The sequence below is a fragment of the Felis catus genome, chromosome B3, assembly GCF_018350175.1.
Source record: "Felis catus isolate Fca126 chromosome B3, F.catus_Fca126_mat1.0, whole genome shotgun sequence".
Classification (NCBI taxonomy): Eukaryota; Metazoa; Chordata; class Mammalia; order Carnivora; family Felidae; genus Felis; species Felis catus.
The window spans coordinates 124157590-124185435 of NC_058373.1; the positions used below are offsets into that span (position 1 = coordinate 124157590).

At 37.5% G+C, this 27846-nt stretch overlaps 1 protein-coding gene and 1 long non-coding RNA gene across 14 annotated transcripts in view; one reads left to right on the plus strand and one right to left on the minus strand.

Moving 5' to 3' along the window:
- The window catches only part of NRXN3 (neurexin 3), a 1671444-nt gene that overhangs the window by 1619917 nt on the left and 23681 nt on the right, over positions 1–27846 (plus strand). The gene's annotated exons all lie outside the window — the stretch shown is intronic.
- On the minus strand, positions 13746–23216 carry LOC109500948. 2 transcript variants are annotated; one of them, XR_006600086.1, is made up of 3 exons: positions 20724–23216; positions 15939–16227; positions 13746–15547 (listed from the first exon to the last, which is right to left on the minus strand). It is a non-coding gene; the product is annotated as an uncharacterized LOC109500948 (long non-coding RNA). The 2 variants fall into 2 exon arrangements; XR_002158842.2 differs by lacking the exon at positions 20724–23216 and having other exon boundaries at positions 15939–17178.

Consider the following 27846-nt stretch of genomic DNA (forward strand, 5'->3'; position numbering starts at 1 on the left):
CTGTATATATGCAACAATGTTGATCAAACCTTTAGATTTTAAGTCTTCTCATAAAAATTAGGACTTGACCATTCCAAAATATTACCCCTGTCTTCCCCTACTACTTCCCTGCCTAAGTCATTTCCATAGCAACCTCCATAACAAAACAGAGGGGGTTTCCAGATCTGATTCATGAGTACAGCTTCCCAGGTTGTGGGTGTATATTGCCATTTGGTATTGAACTTGAACAGGCCCACACTTGAATGGCCCCAAACTAAGTCCATTTGCTTTTTTAGTGGCTGCACAGGTGTTTCATCTGATTCAAAAGCAGAGGACAGAAATTCAATGCCAGCATTTCTTGAGTAATATAATTACATGGGGCAGGTGGGAGATAAAAGCTGTTTTTAAAACAATCTGTTGTGTTCTCTGAGGGGATGTAGGAGGGGACATATAAATAAAGTAGGTGACAGAGTGTTTACCCTGAAGGAGCTAACATGTAGCTCTAAGAGACTAATACTGATCCCTTCTGCCTGGGATTATTCAACTCATCACATTTGAAGAAGGAGCATTTCTTCTTTCTAAATTTATTTACTCCATAAAGTATTCCTGATAAGTGATTCAGATATACAGGGAAATATGTCAGAAGCATATTTAATACAGAAAGGAGGTAGATATTCCTACTGATGTAGAGATTTTACCCTGGAGGCCTGATTAACACTGAGGAAGGTTACACACATAGAGATACAAAGCCCTCTTCTGCATCCCATGAGAAATATCTCCATAGCCTTCACATCTTCCCAAAACAGTGTGGGTTAAAAATCAGAAAAATGTAAGCCAGTTGTTTCTGGGGCTAGGTTTGCCCTGCCTAAAGAGAAATCTTTCATTGCCCATGCAACAACAGATAATAATGGCAATATTTGGATCTCTTCGGCATATATGATTACTCTGAGATTCTGTGTGAATATGGAGATTAAAATTTTGGGTTTGAACATTCTAATTTACTGCCTCAGTTTCTCAAATTTTACTCTCTCCAGGCCTGATGTTTGATGGAAATACAATCAGTTTGGTTAATTACCCAGGCCTCGTTTTATCTTATTTAACAATTACCTTGTCTTCTCTCATTTTGTTGGCAAGTTGAGGATTTTCTAGCTGTCTCAGTTATAAGGCATTTAACTTCTACTGATTCTTTCCTGATTATTTAGGTTCACTAGAAGCTCTTATTTTTCATAAATTTGCATAATTTAGAATTTGCTCTATTCAACAACTTTTGTTTTCATTTGGGCATCAAATTTTAAATGAAATTATTTTTATTTTTAATCTTCAAATCAAAATGGATTTTAAAGCTTCTGGTTTTGAGTCAGATGTAAGCAACTGCCTTCCGTGCCCACAACTCACTTTGGCACTTAGAGATCACGCTCATTTGTGTAGCTTAGTTATATCATCTTGAGGGACCGCTTACATTTTTTTGGACTTTGGCTGATGATAGTCTAGAAACCTTTAGATCTAATGGGTCTCAAATTTTCTCTGGATGGAATGAGTAAAAAACGAACAAACAAAAAACCCCTGCACCTTTAGAGCCACACAGAGAGTGAAAGCTCAGTTAGTATTTGACTGAATTTATATGACCCTCAACATACCTCAGAATCTTACATTAAAGTTGGAGATGTTTCTTACCTCTAACTTCATCTGCCTTTAAAGAGCCAAATAAAACCTGTTGAATTATTTAAAATATATGATTCCATGCAAATAAATATCACCCTAACAAAATCCACATTTCTTAAAAAAAATCCTCTACTTTTTATAATGAGTCACAGGTAAAATTACATTTTCTGAACATTTAGTTTGAGAAACCAGCATTGAAACTGTGGTATGTTCCCCTCCCTAAGGAATGTGAGGAGGAAACACACACACACACACACACACACACACACACACACACACACAAAACCTCAAAGCAACCAGGCTGTAAGAGTGAGCATGGGACCTCCATCACGACCTTGTAACCTGAGACCACCTAATCAGTCTGCATGTTTGTGTGTTCCCATATATGGGAGACAAAGAAATAGAAAATGTATAAGAAACTACACCACATGGTGATTGGGGCTCAGTTCTTCCATATGAACCCAACTGAGACCCACTGGCATGAGTAAAGTTGCTTCCCAGAAAGAAAAGCCTCAGTGTCATGACCCTCTGTGGGAGAATCCTGGTACAAAAGTTTATAAAATCATAATGAAGGTATTTGCATCAAATGAAAATATGCAGAAGAATATTTGAATAGCTATTTCAGGACTTAAAATTGGGGGTCAGGGTTTTAACTTTCCTAATTTGTGCACATGAATTGCGTTCCCCACAAAGGAAGTCAGTATCTATTTAATATCTCAGACTTTGTCTTTGCGTACAAACCCTTTTTTTCCCAAGCACACTTCTGTTGATATTAAATCATGCTGTAAATTCCTATTTCCTTGTTCTCACCTCTTTGGATCCAACAACAACAACAAAGTAGAGAAGCTGGAGAGGATTTATATGACCACTAGAAAATGGGATTTTTGTTAAATGAAATTATGGAAGTCAAATTACACGTAAGATCTGTAGTCAATTCACATCTGTGATTTAAAATGTGGGAATCAATTCTGAAACATAGAGAAATTGATGAAAGTCACTTCCTAAATGGAAAAAATATCTTCTCTCCCTTCCTGCTCCTATCCCCACTCTCTCCATCTTTAGAAATAGAAAACACTGTATGCTTAGGTGAGCGTTTATATAATTAAAAATTACCAACTTTCTGAATTTTATATATTTATGATCTCAGTATTCTAAAGTCCTGGGGCAGGGGTCACAGAGCAGAGAGAAAAATACAAAGAAATGCCTTTTACACCTGAGAAGTGGGCATGGCAACAATTAGCAACAGTATTGATTTACCCGGCCATTACACAGGGATACATTTTTTTAGTTGTCAATTAGCCAGGGGTTTTGCCTCCACTTTTGTTAAATGTCCTTTGATCAAATCTCAAGGGACAGTACGTCCACCAGAGGGCAGACAGTAAAAGGAAGTAAAGATGAAGCAGATCCATCCATCAATAGACCTGTGCTAAACAATTTTCTTAATGGTTGGATTGAGGGAGATGTTTAAACTATTGGCAGTAATTTGAGATCACAAAATAATTACTTTTCCCAGAGTGGTTCTCAGATGTGTTTTTACTCCTCAAATCTACAGCCCTCACATTTGCATTTGGTGTTATTGCTACTTTGTTCCTCTTTGTTAGTCGCACTATAATATTCAACCCAGTGTGGGTGAAATTTAAATTTGGCAAAACACCAAGAGCATAGCCTTATTTATGTTCTCCAGGTGGAACTGGGTTCTTAATCTTTATCCGTTTGAGACGCCTCAGTATTTATAATAGGAAAATCTGCCGCTGAATTGTTAACAGTTCACCAAATCCTTAGGTTTTTATTTGCTGGAACACCATGGAAAATGCAGCTGAAATGTTAAGACAATAATAATTTTAGATCAGAAGGATAAGAAGAAATAGAGTCTTATTTTTCAGAATCCATAGTTTAAAAAAAACTGTGCTGGTCATCGACATTAAATATTAAATATTTTTAATCTTATATGTGTATAGAAATACATTTTGCCTTTAGTGTTTTCAGCAAGCTTGAAAATTAGCAACTTGTACATTTTATTTGGGTTTTTATTCAGTTTTAGAAATATCGTTCCATGGAAAAATTGGCTAATGACATGATAATTCTATTTACAAATCTTGAATCGCCACATGGAAAAATTTTTTCTAAAATTAAATGAAAATCAAGTGTATAGTAATATAGTCAACGCATAAATAAAATGCCATAGGAATGTTTGAGCGTCACGTGTCCAGAATCCACCGTGGAGCTCAAGTCCACTTTAAAACACTTCGAACAAAAGGATAATGGGAAGTAATCTCAAAATGGTTTTACTTTTGTTAAGAAGAATGTACAGAGATGTAAGTTTCGTTAGTTCAATTAATCATTGTTGGGTATAGACCTTAGTCCCTTTTACATTTGACTTATAATACATGTCTGGTGTACACAAAGGGAAAGAGTTATTGACATCTTTAGATCCAGGCTAAATTAGGGTAAGAATAGAAATATATAGGAAAGCCTACTAATTGGCTGGTGGGCAATTGATAGCTCAGGCATGATATACAGAAAATATGTGACTCATGGATTGACCATTATCATGGTTTTCGTAACAAAAACAGTAAATCTAATAACCAGAATGATAAAAATAAAAAAAAATTCCATTTATGTCCATTACTCAACATTTTGTGGTATGTTGACAAGGGAGGGGAATCAATGAGATCAATATGTAAGTGTACACATTTCCATTTGAAAGTTTTGGAAATCATTTGTACAATTACTTTTAGTGACTGCTATGTGTAGCCACTAGAATAGGTGATAGGAAAACAAAAATAAGGGGCACCTGGGTGGCTCAGTCAGTTAAGCGGCCGACTTCGGCTCAGGTCGTGATCTCGCGGTCCATGAGTTCGAGCCCCGCATCGGGCTCTGTGCTGACAGCTCAGCTCAGAGCCTGGAGCCTGTTTCAGAATCTGTGTCTCCCTCTCTCTGACCCTCCCCCATTCATGCTCTGTCTCCCTCTGTCTCAAAAGTAAATAAACGTTAAAAAAATTTTTTTTAATTAAAAAAAAATAAGACATAACACCTCTAGGAGTTCATAGTCTTTTAGGGAAGACAGATACAAAAATAAAGGGAATAAAAAGGAAAGAAGGGAAAGAAAGGGAAGAAACAGTGTGGACGATGAATGGAAATTCCTAGAATGTTATCCGAACTCAGAGATGTTGCTAATTCAGCGATAGCATACCCCATCTAAGGATGGCCAAGAAAAATCATAGAAGATGATACCAGTGACAGAATCATTCAACCCCAAAGATCATTCTTTTGCATCTTAGTTTGGGGGCACAGAATTTCAGGTTCACTATGATTGAGAAATTAGTACAGTTCAGTAATAAACTTCTCTTTGAACACATGTACAGTATGGTATAGGTCCAGGGCTTCTTAGGTAGTAGGGTAAGGATGGGCATGGCTAAGGGAGCATTCCAAGACAAACTCATGAGAACTTCCTGATTTCAAACGCCAATGCAAGTAGTTGATAACATGTGAGCTTAATGAAATCATTAAGCAAGAGTTCCCCCTGCCCCCACCAAGTATCCTCCAAATTAATAAAGAGGGATTGGGTTTCTAAAGAAAGTTTTTTATGAGTTTTTCTTTGTTTTTGTTCTGTATTTTTTCTCCCATAAGTCCTAGTATATATACTGTGTGTATATATATATATATATATTTATATATAATATGTGTGCATACTAAATATATAGTACCTATCCCTCCATATATATGTAGACACAGTATAAGTGATATTAGACTAATGTAAACAGAGATTAACAACAGTCCCTGCCATCAGTCATGTGTTTACACAGAAATTCACACCATCATCTTTACATCAGCCAACATAGACATGCATGATACTGTTTTAACTTGGCAAACAAAGCATGTGAACTTTTCTTTGGGTTTTATTTCCTTCTGTATCATAATTACAGTGATGACTACATAATTCAGTTATCCTTGGGAGGGGTGGAGAGAAAAAAATTATACAGATATATCTATCCATATATGCACATTCCTGTGTATATATATAAATAGATATATACCTTGTATATATTTGAAAAGCATTTTCTGCTGTTTTCACCTCATCTTGTGCCGCATGAATTTTTGGTGTTCAATTTACTTTATTTTGTTTTGATTCATATTTAGTATTTGGTCATTATGGCTATGTTAAACTCATTGCTATATTTATTAGTAATTATAATCATTTTTTTAAATACTGAGAGATATATACATATACAAAACAAACAAGGCAACAAAATCTTTTCTTGCCATCCTAATCTCTAATTTCTCCCCCTTCAGCATATCCCTCCAGTATTTATATTTATGTTCAAAGCAAACCCCAGCAAATCCAAGAAAGTTGTGTACAAAAGAATGAAACACTGTGTTTTCTTCTTCTCCCTCCTATACATATTTTTTGCTTTAATTTCCTTCCTTTTCCCTTTTCATTTTTCCCCATATCTGCACAGGCCACTTGCCTTTACTCCCCACCCCCCCCCCCTTAAGACCACGTAATTAATTGAAAGGAGGACAGATGAGCCAGAAAAAAAACATAAAATAAAAAAAGAAAGAAAGAAAAGGAAAGACAGACAGACATCCAGATACAACAGAGAAACACATCCCTGTCCACAAATTTCAGATGGCATAAAAAGAATTTTATTGCAGATGTAGAATATTTGTTGTATCTTTTATTTCTGGACAAGCCCAGGATCATTGTGTGGCATGCAGTGACAGTTTTGTAGCTAATCAACTAACCATGGCCTTCATCACCAATGCATGGCTGTAACGATGCCATCTTGTGTTTCATCCAAGTGACACATCCAGGCTAACCCAGCAAGTCCAGTTGTATGAATTGTGGGGGTAACTTTTGTAGTTATAATTTCACGGGTTCTCGTTTTTGTTATTTCCATTGGGTCACGGCGGCCCATGAGCTGCTCTCACGACACATCTGTATGCTTTTGTTCTTGTGTTTGCTTTCCTCAGCACAGCAGTCAGGCATGTGTCTCTTGTCTGGCACATCTGTCTTGCCATCTTGTCTTGGGAGTCCACTGTTATGCTGTCGTTCTGTGATTCTGTTCTCTGTTTGTAACATGTGGTTTGAAACGCCCTCCCTTTATTTCTCACTCCTCTATTGTTTCTACTTTGAACCTTACCCCTAGGGAACTTCACAAAGGAGCAAAACAAATTTTCAGTCGAAATGTAAGGCTGATAACTGTGGTTTGCATCTGGAAGTCATAAGTTGCACTTTTTACCTGGCGAAGGGGACAAAACTTATAGTGGGAAACTGCTAATGATAATAGTCAAACAACCACCCAATCAACAACAATAAGAAACCCTTGTTGATTTTTTTGACATAATTAAATGGGCTTACTGTTAAAGAGATTCCGTGTAAGAGCTGATTTCCAAAGAGTTTTTCTATTGATTATCAATCTGCTAGTTAAACCTTGTCTTCAGGAAGAGATCAACAGAAAAGTTTCTCAAAAAGTGCTAGTAAGGGAGCATCATCATCATTTCTTCTACATAGAGCAATGCTTGTTCCTGAATTGGTAAGGAAGTTTTGGAAATCTGAATGTGTTTTATAATGAAATTCATTTATTTTTATATATTTTAACCTAAAATGTAAATGTGTTTGGCAACTGATCGGAGGGAGAAAAAAAAAAAGCTTCTTAACTCACTGGTTCTACCTCATGCATATTTTGAAGTAAGATTACCTTTTGATCTTTCAGAGTCAGATATGATATGTATTTTATATTATTTTTTAATTCATGGAAGCATTATAGAGCCAACACTTCAACTTAGACCCAAATCCTTTCTTTTCCCAAAGAACACAACATACATAATAGTTTTGTTTCTGAGAATAGAGTGTGAATTTCTTGAGACGGAAGTGGAAGAAAGTGCCCAGTGACTTATTCAGGTGCTGGATTATACTTCTGATGATCCAGGAAATTTGCAGGATGACTTGGAATGATTTGGTTTTCTTGACACTAGCATGAGGAAAATGAATCTTTGTAATAGGCTCACCTCCTTATTTATAAAGGTTGAGCAAAAGAATATAAAATAGGTATACCATAGATTCATAGATTAAAGACTTTACAAATAGTTCTAAGATTTCTAAAAATCCCTATTTCTAATCTGGACAAGAGAAAGCATTTCAAGGCAGATGGTTTTATGAGATGTTTCAGTCATCTTAGGGTAGCTCTGTGCTGTTCTTTAGGGGAAGAGGACTGAGCACCATAAAGTAAGAACTTCTTAATAAAGACAGGAAGGGAGAGAGGGAAGAAGGAAAAGAGAGAGGGAGAGAGAGAGAGAGAGGAGGAGGAGGAAGGGAGGGGCATTCATGATGAACGAGGTAAAGCACCTTGTACATGTTAAGAAACAGCACACACACAGACACACACAGCCCTAATTTGTTGTGTCTGTAGTGTACAATATTCCCACCATGGCTAACATCAAGCCAAAAATATGACACCTCTAAACAGAGAACTACTACATGAATATATAGTATTTTCACTAAATAGATACTACAGATATCAACCATCTCAGGGGCATAGATAACAGTAAAATGTGGTAACATACCTAGGAAGTAATGAGTTTAAAGTTTTTATTACCTTTGTTTTTAACATAATGTACTTGTCTGCAATTTTATATACTTTGATTTTTGATGATGGCTGTTAAACAACCAACTTGCAAAATAGCTGAAAATGTGCTAGTAATCAGCTGTCATGAGCTGGTTTGCATCCCACTGGCCCAGGTGCCATGCTGGGGGCATTCAAACACCATATTTATTTAAAATGTTTTTAAGTTATTATGAGTGGGAGACTATTAGGGCCATCTTACAATGGAGAAAATCAGCACTCAGAAACTTTGTTTTTCCAAGATTTCATTATCTGCACATAGTGGCAGAGGTAAGATTCAAATCCAAATGTGTTTGAAAATGGATGCATTTTATTTCTACCACAGTGTGCACAGAGGATCAGGATTAAACGCTTATTAAAACACTAAATTTTGGAACTATCATGTGCTCATTTGTGGAGCATTCACTAGTATTGTTTCCTGAAAATAGAGTTGCCAAATATCCTCCCTTAGTAACTGAAGATGAGCAAGATATTTCTTAGGTTTGCTAATCTTGCTTCCTGAGCTTTAGAAAAAAATACAACAGGCGTGCCTGGCTCAGTCAGTTAAGCGTCTCACTCTTGGTTTCAGCTCAGGTCATGATCTTGTGGTTCTGTGAGTTAGAGCCCCACATTTGGCTTGTGCTGACAGCACAGAGCCTGCTTGAATTCTGTCTCCCTTTCTCTCTGCCCCTCTCCTTCTCTCTCTCTCTCTCTCTCTCTCTCTCTGTCACACACACACACACACACACACACACACACACACACACACAAATAAATAAACATTTTAAGAAGACTATAACAGATGCATTTCTTAGTGCATAATTATAATCTCCAGCATGATTCCATGAGTCAGTTGTTATGATTTTGTAACTTTTAGAACATAATGAACTTTATTTAGTTATAGTATTTGAGGCATGTTAATTAACCAAATGCACAGTAAAATATATCATTGCCCTTTACTTCCACATTTTCTCCTAGAGTAAAGTAGTATACTGACACTTAAAACAGCATGAGAACCATTGTATTGCAGAAAATATTGAAGCTTAAAAAAGTCATTTTCCTGTTACATACTTAATCATTGCTTTGTAAAAGAGTTTGAGAGACCTGGGAATTAAAAAGGAAAGAGTTGGATCTTATTAGCCCTTCTAATTTGATGAAAAAAATTCTCTGATTGGGTTTCCGATAGTGCAGTATTTTACTCTGATTTGATGTCAAGTTTAGTTGCCCTGTGGTCTGACTTTCAGTGACAGTATACACAATATTGAATAAAGTCCCCTTAAGTGATTTCTAGGCCTTTTCCTCTAGGTTTGCCACTGCTACATCTTTGTTCCTTCATTCAGTAAGTACTCCTTGAACACTTAAGTAATGGCCAGGCATAGTCCTAAGTATTTTATATTTTTAAATTCTTTAATCCTCATAATAAGCCTGTGTGGGGCTATTGTTGTTGTTTTTATTTTAAAGATGAATAAACTGGGCACAGAGGAGCTAACCAAATTGTCTAAGCTCACCCAGCAAAGAAGTACAAGAAATGGGATTTGAACCCAAGCCAGCTGGCCTGCAAGTTCACACACTGCTCACTGTGCTATACTCTTATTATGTAGCACTTACTCTCCGTTAACCCCGATATATGAAAGTGCTACCTGCTTCCTGCATAACAATGAAAGAAAGTTTGTGTAGTGAGTATATTAAGTGGTTGGGTAAACAGATTAGTTACTGTGTATCTCAAAGGCTTCAAAAACATTGCTTGATTGGGGTTAGGAAATTGCTCAGTTATGATTTATCCACACAGCTGTGGTTGAAACAACTTACCTGGTTTCCTGTGAGGTGGAATGGTTCCAATATTCAGGATAAATACCATCACTTCTGTGAGGTTATTCCGTCTTGATTTGCCTATGTAACAATTTGTGCAGTGCGCTTCTCACACATTACTCATCAGCAGCCCTGCTTAGCACATGTGATCAGACAACAGCCCCTCCAAGAACACAGGCTCTCAGTGAGAGTTCTGGTAAGATGCTGTATTTTATTTCAGAAATAATTATGTTCCTTGGAGCACAGTGCTTTCGATGTTACAGCTAATAGAAAGCAATAAAATCCACGAACATGGACCTCAGAGGACATCTTTCTTACCTTAGCACCTTTTCTGTTTTAAATCCACCTGTTTATCATCTCTTTCATTTTTTTCTCATGTTCTCACAGCATGTATCTCAAGCTATAAAAAACAATCAAAACCAACAACAACAACCAAAAAACCAGAACCAAACCTTTTTGGGTTCCTTACATTTTCTGAAGAAAAGAATCTTAAAAGGGGTTATTAAAAAGAAAGCATCTTTTTCAAGCTGTGCTTGCTTTTATTAGAGTCCTTTCAAGGAAACTAGAGCTTGCCCAAGCATCTGAGAGTCTCATTACAAGTGACATCCTTCCTGGCCAGTTTAGAAGCCAGATTCGAAACCAGAAAATGTGTGCAGTTGAGATTGCTTGAGTAATCCTCTATTGTTGAGTGCCATGGCCATCTTAGCTTGGAAGCCAAGAGACACCCTTTATACAAAAAGATAATGAGAGTTGGCAACATTGTATTGCTGAGTGTTCCAACTGGTCTGATCAATCACCCAGGGCAAAGGTCAGGCGAACTTTTTTTTTCTGTGAAGGGCCAGGAAGTAAATATCTTTGATTTTAAGAGGCTTCCCTTACCCATTCGTCCTTGTTGTAACATAGAGGCAGCCTAACTATTCGTCCTTGTTGTAACATAGAGGCAGCCACTGACAATAATACATAAATGAACGAGTGTGGCTATGTTTCATTTAAACTTCATTTTAAAAAGCAGTCATCAGACCAGATATGGTAGTTTGCTAAACCCCTGATGTAAAGAAATCTGATAGGCTTCTCATAGTGTGTTTCTCTCTCTCTCTCTCTCTCTCTCTCTCTCTCTCACACACACACACACACACACACACACACACACAATTTCCTAATGTCTATGCATATATGAATCCTTGCTCTTTTTACAGTCAATCCTAACAAAGATTTGTTGAGCTCTCCACTAAGTCATGAGAACATGTAGAATACAATAGGACGTTAAGACTCATTGTTTAAGCATGTAATTATCTCAGGGGCACCTGGGTGGTTCAGTCAGTTGAGCATCTGACTTCGGCTCAGGTCATGATCTCACAGTTTGTGGGTTTGAGCCCCGCATCAGGCTCTGTGCTGACTGCTTGCTCAGAGCCTGGAGCCTGCTTCAGATTCTGTGTCTCCTTCTCTCTCTGTCCCTCCCCTGCTCACGCTTTGTCTCGCTCTGTTTCTCAAAAATGAATAAATGAAAAAAAATTAAACATGTAATTAGATATGAAACAGGACAACAAACACACATACACTACCAGGGTCATCTTCCATCAGGTTCATGTGCACTGCATTTCTGGTAAGAGCTTTATGCTTTGCCCTCTCTTTTGCAAATCTATCTTTTGGGCTGGGTGTGGGCTGCCTTCTCCTCTGCTTCCAGCACTCTTTGGCAGAGATTCCTTGAACTCCAGCCCACATACTGTGTCACATCCCAGCAATTCTTCTCCAAACCTTGGCTGTGGGTTATTGAGCTGACAAATGTCTAAATGACTGAGATATGATATTTGCAACCTGCTGAGAACCTCTTCTCTCCCTGTACTTTTTGATTTGTAGCTTTATAAGTTTTACGGAGAAAAGTGAGAAAAATGTTTTTGGTGATACCAGCACTGAATGGGGCAGACAAAATTGAAGGGATGCAATATATAGGATTCCTTCCTGCATCGAGAAGAAAAGCATTTATTTATGTCTTAGCCCTCTGCGTGTCGGAGGTAACAGATTATACAGTGGGGTGCGGAAAGGAGCGTCCTATGTCCTGAGGAGAATAATGTGTTCTATCCACCTGGCAGCAGATTAGGTAGGAACACACTATGAAAATACAGGTTCAAAGCCATATTTAGTATGACTGTGAAAGTGACATTTGTGACTGAAGCATTTTATGCATCAGTGTTTTGGCATCTTTAACATTAGAAATCTGTGAAAAACAAATACGAAAAACTCCTGGATGAATATTAGGTAAATTGTGAAGCCAGAATCTACTGTATCCCAAACCCCCAGGGGGAACGTAAGATTAACTTTTGGGAACCAGGATGCTTATTAACAACATTAAGAGCTTTCTCCATTATTAGCAAGGCCCCCTGATGTGATATTGTGCCTGGAGTTGTAAGGTCCCAAAATGGCTCAGAAAGAAAACAGAAAACTAAATGAAGAGACAATGCAAGGAGACAAGAAAGATCAAGCCATTAGGAGAGGCTTTGGGGACAGGAGGTGTAGGGATGGGCTTCTAAAGCAACATCATCTGGCATTAGTGTCTTAATAAGACCCTGAGATAAAAAGGATTGTAGAAAACAGAAGTAAAACAAGGGTAAATTAAGGGCATTGATGGATGACCTGATAGGAATGTAACAAAATGAAGTCAACTTCTTCCTCTCCCATTATGTTTGCAGTAGCCTGATACTTTACTATGTGGCTGATTGGTGGGTTTAGTTTTTTTGTTAGCTTGTTTGTTTCTTTCTTTCTTTACTTATGCTTCCGCATTACAAGCTTGCCCCATAAAGCGAAGGGGCAAACAAAGTCGCCAGGAGCCATTTGGGTAATGTGAATAGGTGAAGTAGACCAAGTTTCACAGAATCAGCAATAGCAAGAACTCTGATAAACTGCAGAGAGCATGGCCTCATTTGACAGCATTGAAATTGAATATATTAAAAATGTGAAAATAAAAACAGACCCTATGAAAGTCAAAGTACAACAATGACATACATAGTGTTTTTAATCCTATTTTTAAAAATTCCCTCATAAAGTTTGAGGAACATGCTCTCAGTAAGATTTCTGGTGAAGGTATCACTTGGTAACATTGAGTATCAAGTTAAACACAGCAATTCCTCTTCCAAACTCCCATAAGCTAAAGGTCTTTTCCTTATCTTTTTTCCTTTTATTATAATCTTAAAGTCTAGGGGGTGCCTTGGTGGCTCAGTCAGTTAAGCATCCAACTCTTCATCTCGGCTCAGGTCACGATTTCATAGTTCATGAATTTGAGCCGTGCATCAGGCTCTGTGTTGACCATGCGGAGCCTGCTTGGGATTCTCTCCCTCTCCCTCTCCCTCTCCCTCTCCCTCTCTCTCTCTCTCTCTCTTTCTCCCCTCCTTGTGCTCCCTTTCTCTCAAAATAAATAAAGTTAAAAAATAAATAAAGTCTACATACCTCTAAGAGTATTCACTTGAAGAATTAAGAGTTCATGATAATTATTTTGTTTTAGGTGACAAAACTAAAGCCTACATAGGTAAATTGATTTGCTCAAGGTTACTGAGCTGGTTTTTTGTTGGTTAGAATTAAATCCCGGGTGTCCAAAATCCATAATCCATTCTATTTTACTGATGCCATGCTGTGTATTAAGGTTAAAAAAGCAAAAAGCTCAAAATTTTATTTTAAACTGAGATAGTATCCAACAGAAAATTCAGAGGATGTGTGAAAACTTGTTTTGTTTTTTTTTTTCTTCTTACTGGCCATGCAGGGGTCATCTCTACACCTCTCTATTCTGTTGTTCACTAGAGGAACCAGCTAAAAGATTTTAGACAAATGGTGAAGTAATTAGTGGGGACAAGAAGTGACTTGTGGTATAGACTAAACCAGTGCATGCACTAGTGAGAAGTTGTTCCTTCTGTCACCTTCCTCCACTGAGGACAGATGGTTAGGCAAATTGGAGCTATGTTTCCAAAACTCAAACGTAAAAACCAGTGTCAAGCCATGCCAAAACTTTTGCTCATCCATGGTGAAATGAGAAAAGTAAGGACAGTATATACAGAATTTCCACAAAGTTAAACTTACAGAACTGCCCTATATTCTGAGATTATATCTTCTAGGCTTTGATGGCTAAATCAGTCTTTTACAAAAATAATGTTTTGTCCCTGTTCGTAACATCTTTAATTAGCAAATGAAAGTTGGCAACTGATGTTAGTCCTTCCCCACAGACTTTTCTTTGTCATTTTACTGGTCTCTTTAAAAACAAATAAACCAACATCCAGAAACCGAAAAATGAGGTTTAAAGTATTATCTATACTGGCACACTAGATTTAATAGATTTTGGAAACTAAAGACCCAAGTCTAAAATTTTATTATGAGCTAGATGATCTGAAGATCAAGCCATTTATTTCACTGAGGCCCCAGGAAGTTATTCTATGCATAGGTCACTTATATGTGAAGTATTAAGAGAGTTTTGATTCCCAACCAAAGAAATAAATGAAAGGCACAAGGTAGAATGGGAGACCTAAAATATTCCAGAATACTTGTTATGAGAAAACCAAAATTGGTTTATAAGCATAAACAGACTTAAAGAAAAATGGAAATTTTTAAGCACTGGAATCTAGATTGAGAAATTTTTTTTCATCTGAACCTTTCTAGTCGAGTAGAGAGAATGATTTTGCCGAGTTGAATTAGCCTACATTTGAGTTCACATGATCCATCTTTAATGTCAATAGAAGGTCAAAAACCTTAGTCCCCAGCCAAAATAAAAGATATGTTCTCTACTAAATACAATTACTGGATTCGTATCTATAGTTCTCATCTCCTCCTACCTTTTCTGTCTCTTGGGTAATCTACACCAATATCCTCTTGCTTAACAAAATTTATTATCTAAATATTGAAAATATTATTTAATATTTAATATTAATTTAGCCTAATAAAAAGCCATGCTAAGTTTACTGTTTATTGGAAATCAGAGATTTGATGTCCTGAATCAGATATAAGGATTCTATTATCAGTAATAGAATCAACAGTGCTTATGTTTAGGTGGTGGCCCATGGGTGAGTTTTATTTTGTTATTCATACTTCAAAATTTGTACATAGAGTATGTATTACATTTGTTATCAGAAAGCAAGGAATATGTGTGTGTGTATATGTACATATATAAATACATATATTTTATACATATGTATGTATAAAAGAAGTCCGGCAGGGAAATCTTGGGTGGGGAGACTTAGATATAAGAACTCTGCCAGACCATTAGTTTGAAAAAATAGTGAATCCTATTTTTCCAGTGAGTTTGAATTATGTTCATGGTGTAAAGCTCTGTAAAGAAAGTTGATGAAGGAATTCAAGACGATGATGATGATGATGATGATGATGGTGATGATGATAGGTAGGACTCTGTGTAGCTGAGCATACACCAGTCCTCTGGGATCCATCCTGTTCATCAGGTGACAAATGGTCCATGGATGCACCAGGTGGTCATATAGCAGCAGTAGGCATGAGATAACCTGTAAATGACCCATTACCAGAAAGTTTAAAATCTGTGCTTGGAAACCAGAAACACAGATGGGACATGAAGTGGCCTTCAACAGACACTTGGGAATATGATTGATTTTGTAACTCAGCCTTTACGTGCTGTGTACATCCCCACCGCCTAACCACCCTCAGTGGTACACCTGCTTGTTAGATGTAATACATCGATGAAAGAATGCAGTTGCAAAGGAGTAATTAAAAACTTTGTATTCCTCTCTCTCTACCTCCCTCTTCTTCCCTCTCTCTCTTGATAGGATGTCCAGAAAATTAAACCAGCTGTAGATTAATTGAGACTCTCTTCCATGTAGGGAACATCTGTCACTGCTGCTACAAAGATTGTATTAACGAATTGAAACATTTGATTACCTTTAATCCAAAAGAATTCAGCAGCCTCTTCAGTCATTTCGTTTATTGGAGTTTTTTGGTGGCTCTTTTTTTTTTTTCACGTGAAGCTTATGACTGTAGTCCTTCCCTGAAGTCGTGAGATATTTCAGCAGATGTTGTTTTCCATATCTCTACCCTTTCTCTTCTGAGAAGGGGGGGAAAGCCTCAACAAAAGCAGTTTTGGAGATAGACAGAAAAGGTCTCCTTTATGAACATATTTTTAGAAACAGCTGGTAAAGCAAACGGTCCAAATGTGATGCCTGGAGCATATCTATTCAAACAACAGGGTTGTTTAAAGATAAAAGCAACCACTTTTAAATATCAACATTAGTAGCAATTCCCACACTTATGTTTAAGAAATGGGAGAGCTTGCTAAGACTTTTTGATTTGTATTTTGCTTTCTGGGACAACTTTTTTCATTCTTTTGGTTTTGTTAGTATGTGAATTTATTACAAGCTTCCTGTCAAATTGTTGAAATTGTGACTATCATCACAGATAAAATATTTTTAAACTTACATACGATACATTTTTGAAATTTCATTTTATGCTTCTGAGAACGTTCCTTTTTTGATAGCATCTATGTGTGGTATAAAAGAATGAAATGGGAAATTGATAATGTACTGAGATTATCATTGATCTTATAACCCATGTTTTGGAAAAAGGCAGTGCTACTAAAGGACAAACATTTGTACTTGTAGCCATTAAAAAATCTAATTTCACTTTCATTGGCCACATTCAGAGTCGGCTTTATGACCTTCCCTTGTCATGACTTCATTTGTTTGCTGAATTGTTTTGTTCTGGAGCCACTGCCAAATACTATTACACAGCTTCCTTTATCACACTGATTGGCGAAATAATTCTTTATTATATTTTTTACAGTAGTTCCAGTTTTCAAATTACTTATGGATTCTCTCTGGGTCAGGCATTACATGAATGCTGATTTGTTATCATCGAACTTGATAAATGAATGTGCACCTTACCAGTTGCCATTCATGTTGACTTTTTCCTATACTTTGTTCATGATGGTTTTATTTTCATTTAAGAAAATTGCAGAAGTAGTGCCTCAAGGAGAGGTAGTTAGTCATCACATTTGATCTAGTGGGCTCTTACCCATTGGAAAGAGGTTCCATTTTAAAATATTGCACAGGGCACCTGGGTGGCTCAGTTTAAGCACCTGACTCTTGGTTTCAGCTCAAGTCATGATATCATGGTTTGTGAGGTTGAGCCCTGGATTGGGCTCTGCACTGACAGCATGGAGCCTGATTGAAATTCTCTTTCCCTCTCTCTCTCTCCCTCCCCCATCCCTCTCTCTCTCTCTGCCTCAAAATAAATATATAAACATTTAAAAAAGTAAATAAAATCATGCACAGAGAGGTGCCTGGCTGGCTCAGTTGGTGAAACTGTTCAACTCTTGATTTGGGCTCAGGTCATGATCCCATGGTTCATGAGATTGAGCCCCACATTGGGCTCTGTGCTGACAGTGTGGCGCCTAGTTGGGGTTCTCTCTCTCTCCCCCTTTCTTTCTCTTTTCCTCTCCTCTACATGCTCGCTTGCTCACTCTCTCTCTCTCTCTCTGCCTCAAAATAAACTTTTAAAAAATTTAAAAAAGGGGCGCCTGGGTGGCGCAGTCGGTTAAGCGTCCGACTTCAGCCAGGTCACGATCTCGCGGTCCGTGAGTTCGAGCCCCGCATCAGGCTCTGGGCTGATGGCTCGGAGCCTGGAGCCTGTTTCTGATTCTGTGTCTCCCTCTCTCTCTGCCCCTCCCCCGTTCATGCTCTGTCTCTCTCTGTCCCAAAAATAAATAAAAAACGTTGAAGAAAAAAAAATTTTTTTTAATTTAAAAAATTAAAAATCATGCACAGAGAATAATCTTCAGTCCTCCCTCTCCTCACCCCCCACCTGTGCCATGGGGCATGATTCTTACTCCATAGATGGAACAGAGAAATTTGAAAAGTGCTTCACTTATTTTTTCCACTAAATACTTACAACCAAACTATATTTCCTATAACTCAACACATCCACAAGCATGTCTCTTTGCTATTTAACCCCAAACTGACCTACTTGATGTATAGTTTTGATGTTATGTAAGATAGTTTGGGACTGATTTTTTAATTTTTTTCTGTCATGCTGGTCCTGGAAAACGTCATAAATACAACCCAGATTTTTAAAAATATATGTATCCTTATCTTTATATGCTTGCAGTAAAGTCTCAATCAGTAACTTTCATGGATGGTTCTTTTGATGTAAAAATAACTCCATACTGGAGTTATAGATCCTCCAGCACTTATCACATTGGAAATCTGACCGTGACATCTGTATATTTGTGTATTAATACCATTGTGATCACACATCATACATACACAAAATTACATAGACATACTTTACTTCCTTCCTTGGAGATTTTTTTTCAATTTTTGATATTGAAATAATTTCAAAGCTGTGACAGGGGAGGATGGGGAGGACGGTTAGGATGCAGGTGAAGGTAGGGAAACCTTCACTGAAGAAATGACATTTGAGCTGAATTATGTGGGATAAGTGAAAGTTAACTGGAGAAAGAAGAAAGAAAAGGCATTGGAGCAGGAAATTTTAGACATTGGGAAAAATCAGTCATCTCTGAGAGGGGATCATTTGGGAACAGCAACTATCTCACAGGATTCTGTCTAAGGTATAAGAGAAAGAACCTTCACATAAATAGACTTTGGTGTCCTTTTGCATCTTTGGGTAAGTGGAGATGAGAGCAAATTTAGTGACCCTGCAGCGTACCTCTTGGTGGGGCATGAGGGGGCTCTGTGAAGAATGGGCATATGGTGAGTAAAATGATGTGGTCCCTGGAGGAATGTAGACTTAAAAAAAAGAAAAACAAAAAACCAGTCTGTAATGTCTGGTACACCAAATCCTACCAATAAAAGAGAAGGTGACAAGAATATATGCCTTAGATGGGAAATGTCACCAAAGCCATTCCCAGGGTCTTAAATGTGAAGCATCTTAGATGATGCTTTACATTTCAGTGTATAATTGTGCATTATTTCTTCAAACAAATGCAACTTGGACGTGAGAGACTTAAGACAGCATGCAAATTCTAGGTATTCTTACATCTTGCAGAGCCTGTGAGTGAATCAGCCACACAAGAGTTTTGTTCTGTTTTTGTTTTTGTTTTTCCTTTTGTTTTTTTTTTTTAATTTTTTTTTTCAACGTTTATTTATTTTTGGGACAGAGAGAGAGCATGAACGGGGGAGGGGCAGAGAGAGAGGGAGACACAGAATCGGAAGCAGGCTCCAGGCTCTGAGCCATCAGCCCAGAGCCTGACGCGGGGCTCGAACTCACGGACCGCGAGATCGTGACCTGGCTGAAGTCGGACGCTTAACCGACTGCGCCACCCAGGCGCCCCTTTCCTTTTGTTTTTAAGGAAAATAGACATTGCCTCCAAGTGTTGTGTTGGAGATGAGAATTGCATATTGGCGATGGTAGCAAGGAAGTAGAGCCAAGTATCAATCTCCGTATAATTTACACAGTTCCGCATTTCCCCACTACCATTCTCACCATGACAAGTCATTATCAGTTAAGTCATTGAATATGTTACTTTAAAGTTACTGATCATTTCCCAGTGTGATTAATGATTTTGAAGGAAATGGTTTGTATATGCTTTGATTTTTTAATACTTGCCCACAATAAAAATTTGCCTGTGCTTCTACACTTGGAATAAAAGAAAAATTCTTTGTACTAGGACTTATAATAATATGTCCTATTTATCACATTTTTATTATAATTAATAATCGTTGGGGTGCCTGCGTGGCTCAGTCAGTCAAGCATCCAAACTCTCGGTTTCAGCTCAGGTCACGATCTTACGGTTCGTGGGTTCAAATGCCACATTGGGCTCTCTGCTGACTGCACAGAGCTTGCTTGGGATTCTCTCTCTCCCTCTCTCTCTTCCCCTTCCCCACTCTCGCATGCAATGCACTCCCTCCTCCCCTCTCTCTCAAAATAAATAACCATGAAAATAAATTTTAAGTAATAATAATTATTATTACTATTATACAGAAATACTCATTTTCCAAAAGGGAGATAATAGGAAATCTATTCCAGAATGCCCACAGCAGGAGTTTTCTAAGTTACATTTTGGATTGCTAACAGCATCTCAGTACTGGGTAGGAACCAAGTCTTCTTTCTGTTCATTGGGAAAATTAGCAGTTTTTCTTTGTGTCTGTCATTGCCCATGTGTGGCTTATCTTCTGCTGATAAAAAGCCATTCCTTCCGCTGCCTATTGCACTTTAGAAGATTACTGCTGATTACCATTTAGATTTTTTAGATTTATTAAGTGTGACATAGTACATTTCATGGAATCAGAAACCAGTAGCCATCAAGATCAATAGTAGTGGCCTGAATCCGTTACAAATGAATTGTTTTATTGTCTCCACAATGAGCAGTATATGTGCTGCTACAAAAGCTTGGTTCTAGCCCCTGAAAGAAAAAATATACATATTTATTTATTTAAATGTGTGTGTGTGTGTGTGTGTATTTAGTTCTGTGGGATAACAGAATTCTCTGAAGTTTTCTTCCCAGAGAGAGGTTGCTAGTAAGCATCTTTTTCAGTGGAATAGAGCTGAGTTATGGTAACAACATCATTTACCCATCCAGCCTACCGTGGCCACAGAACCCAATGATTCTTTTTTTTTAAATGAAGGTGTCTGCATATCCACAGCACTGTTCACTGTATTTCATTACAATGCACTGCTTCACTCAACACACTCTGAAAGAAGAAAATATACCTGCAGCTTCAAATTCAGCCACTTCCTCCAAGCTGGGCTTGTTTATCTGTCTGCAACACACTTGGTGCATTTGAAAGACTAGTGATGATGTTCATTCATGCTGTAAAATGTGTTGAGCATCATGGCCGCTTCCTTCACAATGGCCTGGCATGGAAGGATGGAGAAGGCCATTGTTACTACACAAATGACTGTCAATTTGCCTCTTCTATGACTTGCCCAGGGAAGTGGCATCATTTTAAAGTTCTAGGGAACATCTATGACTATAGTATTTTAGTTGTAATTTTGTGAGACTCCTTAGTAAACTTGCAAAGGGTAAGTTTGGAATCTAGAAATACTTTGTTCTATTTCAACTAGGAAGGAAGTTGCTTTATACTTCTGTATGATCCTTTATCTAGCCATGGAGTTTGGATTCAGGCTTAAGAGTAGGCTTGAGAGTCATTTTCCTTTGGCTCTAGATAATGAACAAAATGCTTTTCTCTTTCAATTTTAGAATGAGAGCACCTTTATTTTTTGAATTATACTCAGTAAACCTCAAAATGTATGATAGCAGAGAGCAAGAAAGAACAACTTGGCATGTGACTGTTTTCCTTCTGCAAGTACTCAACCAGAAAAGGAAGTCTGTGGCACTCAAAAGGAGGTGTTGCCTGTTACAAAGCCTGGAAGTTAGAGACAGCCCACAGGCCTGAGGGTCCTTCCAGACCCTTGCCTGATGCCACTTGCCAGAACTAGGGAAAGGAATACTTAGTTTACTCTTCAGTGGCACAGATCCACTCATCTTATAATGGAAGAGAGCTAGTCTACTTGTCCCCTTTCTATAAAAACTCTTATTTACCAGAGTTTGGGTAAATATAGACAGAAGCAAAGTAACCTCTCCATTTTGTCTTAATGGACTAAACCACACTGGTCCATTGCCTACTTCCTAACTTATTTGCTCTGTAAAAGGCAACTTGCTCAGTTAACTATTCAGGCAACTTTGTGAACCTTCTGTGTTGTTTGGCACAAGGCATTGTTGATAGCTGTAAGCCACCTATTTTTACTCCTCTCTTCATTTCCTTCACACTGATTGATGAAATGGGAAAGAGGTTGAATAAGCTCACTTTTTTCTTTAGATGACACAAATATTAAATTGACAGATACACCCCTAGGAAGTTCCAGTCCATTTCAGGAAAGTGTTGATATGAGGTCTTTAAGGGTCAACAGTCCTATTAGAGAGAGGGAGACCACCAGGGAATCATGAGGAAAAGAAAAATGAAGGAAACATCTAGATTCAATAGGAAATTAGAGGTGCTGAGAGCATTTTAAGAAAAACACTTGCTTTTTCACCAGCTGTGTTGTTTTGTTCAAAGGGACAAGAAACTTCATACATTCTCTGAAATGTAATAGAACTGCAGCCCTAAATTCACAACTTTTTTCTCTTTTACATAATTGTTTCTTTCCTCAAGAGCGAGTGAGTGACTTTTCACATGAGAACTGGTCGTGTACAGGATGTTAATGCACAAGTGGGTCAGGTAATGGTGTTTCACACATGCAAAGTAGGGAAGTTCCTCCTTTGGTCACATTAAAGTGTGTGGATTGTGTCATGTGTTCCATCCATGCTTCTGGGAAGCTCATGTAATCCTGAGAACTGAGGGTATATCTACAGCTTCCTTAGATACCAGGCTGCTGGGGGCCTAGGCAATGTGTCTGGTTTTATTTTTATCTTAACGTGGGGTTTTTCCAGCTTCACTTACTATGTCCAGAGAATAAAGCTGTTTTAGTTAGGCATAGCTCTGCCAGTCTTAGAAACATTGAGGATGGGTTTCCTTGTTGGTACCTTAAACTCACTAAAGACTAAAAGCTGAGAATTTGGCTGCTGGCAAAATTCCACTACAACAGCTAATAGAGAGTTTTGGAAAGATGCCAAGAGCAGCCAGCTTGCATTAAGTACTTAAACTACTATTTAAGATCAGTTCTGCAGTTGGGAACTTGAAATCAGCCACAGATCCACCTTCTAGCTTCTAGCCTACTTTGCTCTGGGTTTTTCATTTCTTCTGTTATTTCCTCCAAATGTTATCTCAAAGTAGATTCTCTGTGTGTGCCTGTCTCTCTTCATACTGATGTGCTTCTATGGAAATTCCACAGTACTTTAGAATTTAACAAGCACTTTCATATGTGTTACCTCTTGCCTTGTACAAAACATTAATGATATGATATTACCTATATTAATGATATTCATAGTTGAAGAGAAATCTAAAGGACTCATGGTATGGAGTATGTCCTAAGTCGCACTGTAGATCATGGCAGGAGGGGAGAACTAGGTATCATGGGCATGGGCTGTAGCCCTGGCTCTATTACTCAGTGTCTTTCTGACCGTGAGCCAATGCCTTAAATTTTCTGTAGTTTAGTTTCTTTACCTTTAAACCAGCGGGTTTTTTTTTAATTTTTTAATTTTTTAATGTTTATTTTTGAGAGAGGTACAAACAGAGCACGAGCAGGGGAGGGGCAGAGAGAGAGGGCAACACATAATCCAAAGCAGGCTCCAGGCTCTGAGCTGTCAGTGCAGAGTCCAACATAGGGCTTGAACTCATGAACTGTGAGATTACCACCTGAGCCGAAGTCAGACACTTAACTAAGCCACCCAGGAGCCCCTAAATCAGAGGTTCTAAACTGAGGGTAATTTTTCCCCTAGGAGATATTTGCCAATGTCTGAAGACATTTTTGATTGTCACAACTGGAGAGATGCTATTGGCACCTAGTGGGTAGAGGCCAGGGATGTTGCTAAGCCTTCCACAGTACATAGGACAGTTCCCATAAGACAGAATTATCCAACCCAAAGTGTCAATAATAATGAGGCTGAGAAACCTTGCTTTATTATGTAAATAATATCTACCAGATTCATCACAAGAATATTAGGGGGCTCACATATATAGATGAAAACATAAAGTGGTTCCCATGTCTGATATTAATATTATTTGGCATTACATATAGACACTGCAATCAAATCTAAAGAAGAAAATGGATTTGTTCTCCTAGATTAAAAGCCATAAATGAAACTATCAGATTAGAATATATTCAATACATCCCCTAAATCTTGATCCATAATTATGGCTTTAAACCAATTCTCTAAACATAGAAGAAACAATGAAAAAATATTAATCTTAGAAGAAACTTACCATCCAGTGACTAATACAGATAAAGGAAATTGGAATCCATGAACTAATAGACTTTTCTATTAGCATACAGTTGTAACACATTTTTCCTAATAGAAGCAAACTTGAAATAATAAGTTGTTTGGATCACATTAATTAACATTCAGCTCTATTAGATTTGTACCTGAGGTTGGGTTCATTTTACCAGTACTGATGAATATCAAACTTAACAATATCTAGCCACATTATATTAGAATAAAATATGTTTTACTTCGAAAGCAAATTTTAGACTAGACTCTTAATAATGGTCTTTTATATTGACTCAGATAACTAGAGATAGTAAGAAATGAATTAAATTTCAGTGATCCAAACTACAACATCAGCTATAATAGTAATGAGAATTAATCCTTTTTGTAGCTTTTATCGTGCAGTGGCCTCATATGTATATATAACTCTAGAGTTTACAAGTCATTTCTACAGAAATGACTTATTTTTGTAATGTAGTCCTCTTAAAATTTTAGCTTAAGATCCATGGACAACATCTGAATTTCTTCACAAAATTTTATTTACATGAGCATTTTTATTGGAAAAGAGCATGAAATCCTTATCAAGTTTTCAATAAGGTTTGTTATCAAAAAAAAATCGGGAGATCACCCTTAAAATAAAGGCTAATCTTTTCCTAAATGCACATTTTCACCAAAGTCCTCCTTAAATGATATTGTATTTATTCAATATATATATTAGATCAACTCTAGAGTTACTAAGTGATCAACACTTTTAAAATTCTTAATTGACATAGACACAGATTTTTTTAAATTTAAAGATGCAGATCGGAAGCTCTGCCATATAGCTAAATTGAATAATTATGCAAATGTGTCACAATATTATTTAATTGGACCTTTTGGAATGAAAATAACCCAGGTGTGCAAAACTCTTTGCAATCTGGAACAACCATTCTAATATATATCTGCCAAGTAACAACATCTTGTATGTAAACAGTCAGAAGAAAACATCTCTGGCTGCCCCCCCCCCCCCACCAAGAAAATATATATGAGAGAGCATGCACATTATGGTACTGCAAATTCTCAGGTTGCTTGTTATGGAATTCACACTGTATAAGAACAACTATATAGACAGGAAATCCAGGGAGTTGGTAGTTAAATAAACAGGATTGTCCCACACCCACCAATAATAGTAACAAATGCTATTAAAAGCAAACTCTGTTACAAATGCTGACATTCTACCTAGAGCCCATTGTCTTCATTTTCTTATTTCTATCTCTCCCACCTTTCTCTCATCTGATAAGAGATTTCCAAGTACTGCTCTTATAACTGCTAAATGAGTTACTTGCAGTAAGATGCCTCTTCCGATTCTCCTGGAGGGTCCAGTTCTCTTAACCTTTCCATTTGTGGAACCAACAATTTAACTAGATATTATTTGCTGCTCAACTTCCCAGCTACAGACACAAAAATTTTCCATGGAAGGTCTATTGAAAATGTCATGTATGTTGCTCAAAATATAGCCACGTGTCTGTACTTGTTTATGTTCTAGTAGAGACTATAAAATGCAACATGACATAAAAGAAGCTAAATACTTTGGGAAGAGAGTATGCTAATGAATACCAAATAATTGAAAACGACAAGGTCAAAATCAAAATCAGAAGACTTTGTATTCTTTCCCAACCATACTTTACCAGGACTTGGGTAGCCAGATTCAGAGACCCTTTATCTTCCTTTGCCACATTTTCCTATTCATACCCTGTCTTCTTCAGGGGACAAGCAGAATCATGGTATCTTTCCCCAAACACTGAGAAAAACTTGTAAAGTAAAAGCAAGAATGTTCTTCTTGGTTCCATGCCCACAGTGACAAAATAAAAAACCAGTTCCCTCTTCAAAACCTGCCATATACAATTACCACTCTAAGGACTTTGAAAGTGAGGCTGCAGGACTGTTTGGTTTTAAATTCTTTTCCTCTGTACCATAATACTTTTCATTTTAGTGATATCTAAGAATAAATATTAATATTACTCTCAGAATAGTTATTTTTTTAACTTTGGAAAAAATCAACATCTGAATATTTGTATTTTGATTTTTTCCTTGTACAACCTTTAGGCCTCTATTTCAGGATTTATGGCTACCATTGTTCATGGGGAATCCCTTTTTGGAAAAGCCTTTGCTTCTAGGGGATAAAATTTAGTGTGCAGAATGAATTGAAGCTACATACCAGATGACACAATTGAGGGATTGCATGGAAGAATTTGTGGCAACTAATTATTCAAATTGGAATGTGGCCACTGCCCTGGGGTTCATAGTTTGCTTTATACGCAAAGTGGATTGAGATTCAGTATAAGCATATGTAGTTAGAATTTCAGCACTAAATCACATCCCTGTATGGGGCATGTGGGTTTTGTTGTTGATGATCATAACAGTTACACAAGAAATTTGACAATGATGGCAGGGGAACATAACCCTATCAGACTTGGCCACTGTTAGGAGGATGCAATTTAAATTCTGCCATGCATGGAATAGCCTAGCTTATCTGTGGATGGTTATTAAAAACTACATAGTAAATTTCAATCAGAACTCAGTCCTCTGCAACTGACTTCTAAGTTTTCACAACTCTGCATTTTTTAGGGTAGAATGCTTTCTAGTGAGGTTTCTTTCTAATGTTATAGAGAGAAGAGCAGAACAAATTCAGTTATTCTTCTCAACAAAGTTCAACTGGGTGCTACTAACGGTTCAGAGAATTTGGGCTGAAATGGTTCTGGACACTGAAAGAAACCCAGTGGTAAAAGGCAAAGAGGTTAAGTGTGATCCTTAAAGTGAAAGCATAGCTATCACTTTAATAGCCCATGCACTCTCCACTTTGCCTTCCCAGTTTGCTTTCTTGGAGCAACCAGTTCCATGTTTAAGGCCAGAAAGTCATACCTGAGTGTTTCTCATTGAAACTCTTGCCAATTGACATCAGATACACTTTTTGGTTATTAAAAAGAGCCCTGGGCATGTGAGTGGCTCAGTAAGATAAGCCTCCAACTTCAACTCAAGGCATGATCTCACAGTTCATGGGTTCGAGCCCTGCATCAGGCTCACTGCTGTCAGCACACAGATCTCGCTTCTGATCCTCTGTCCCTCTCTCTCTCTGTCCCTCTCTCTCTCTGTCCCTTCCCTGCTCATGCTCAGTCTCTCAAAAATTAAAATAAAATAAAATAAAATAAAATAAAATAAAATAAAATAAAATAAAATAAAACCAAACCAAGAACCCTTCAGTGGAAGGGTTACACTTTTATCATCAAGCCTGGCTCATGAGAAAGTTCCATCCACTATTCTGGACAACAGATAAAACCAGTCCGAATGACAGAAAGCTACCTATGGTGCTTCCTAACTATGCTTTTCAAAATCTATGTAGCTTTTTTTATTTGGCCACCATTATAATATGAGCTATCCAACAGAGAAAGAGCTGCTCGTAGCTCTAGAATACACATGGGTAATTATTGCCAGGCACTCTCAAAACACCTTAGGTTGAGGGCTCCAGAGAACCTCATGTATCTGAACATTAGCATAGTACAAACGAGAGATGTAGAGTTTTCCAAAGCAATAAAAATCAGTTGTGCCCAACACTTACTTCTAAAAGCTGGGGTTGCTAGATTGAAAATTTGTCAGTGTTTATGTAGCAGCTAAAAAAAAAAAAAAAAAAAAAAAAAAAAAAAAAAAAAAAAATCCCTGACCCATTAGCTCCTATGTTGTCTCTTTTGGTCTTTTGCTGTCTAATTTCCATGGTGGACTCTTTCATTCTGCACTGAGCATCAACTTTCAAACCTTAATCCTTAGATTACTGGATTCCCTTCTTTCTCTGCTCAATGTCCCATGTAGCCAAGATAATTTTCTTAGCATCCTATCCTAGGATGTCATCTCACTACAAGAAACACAGAAATTATTACCCCTTCCTAGGACCCACTAAGGAAGGAGTGTTGTGGACTGCTTACATAATTGACTTTT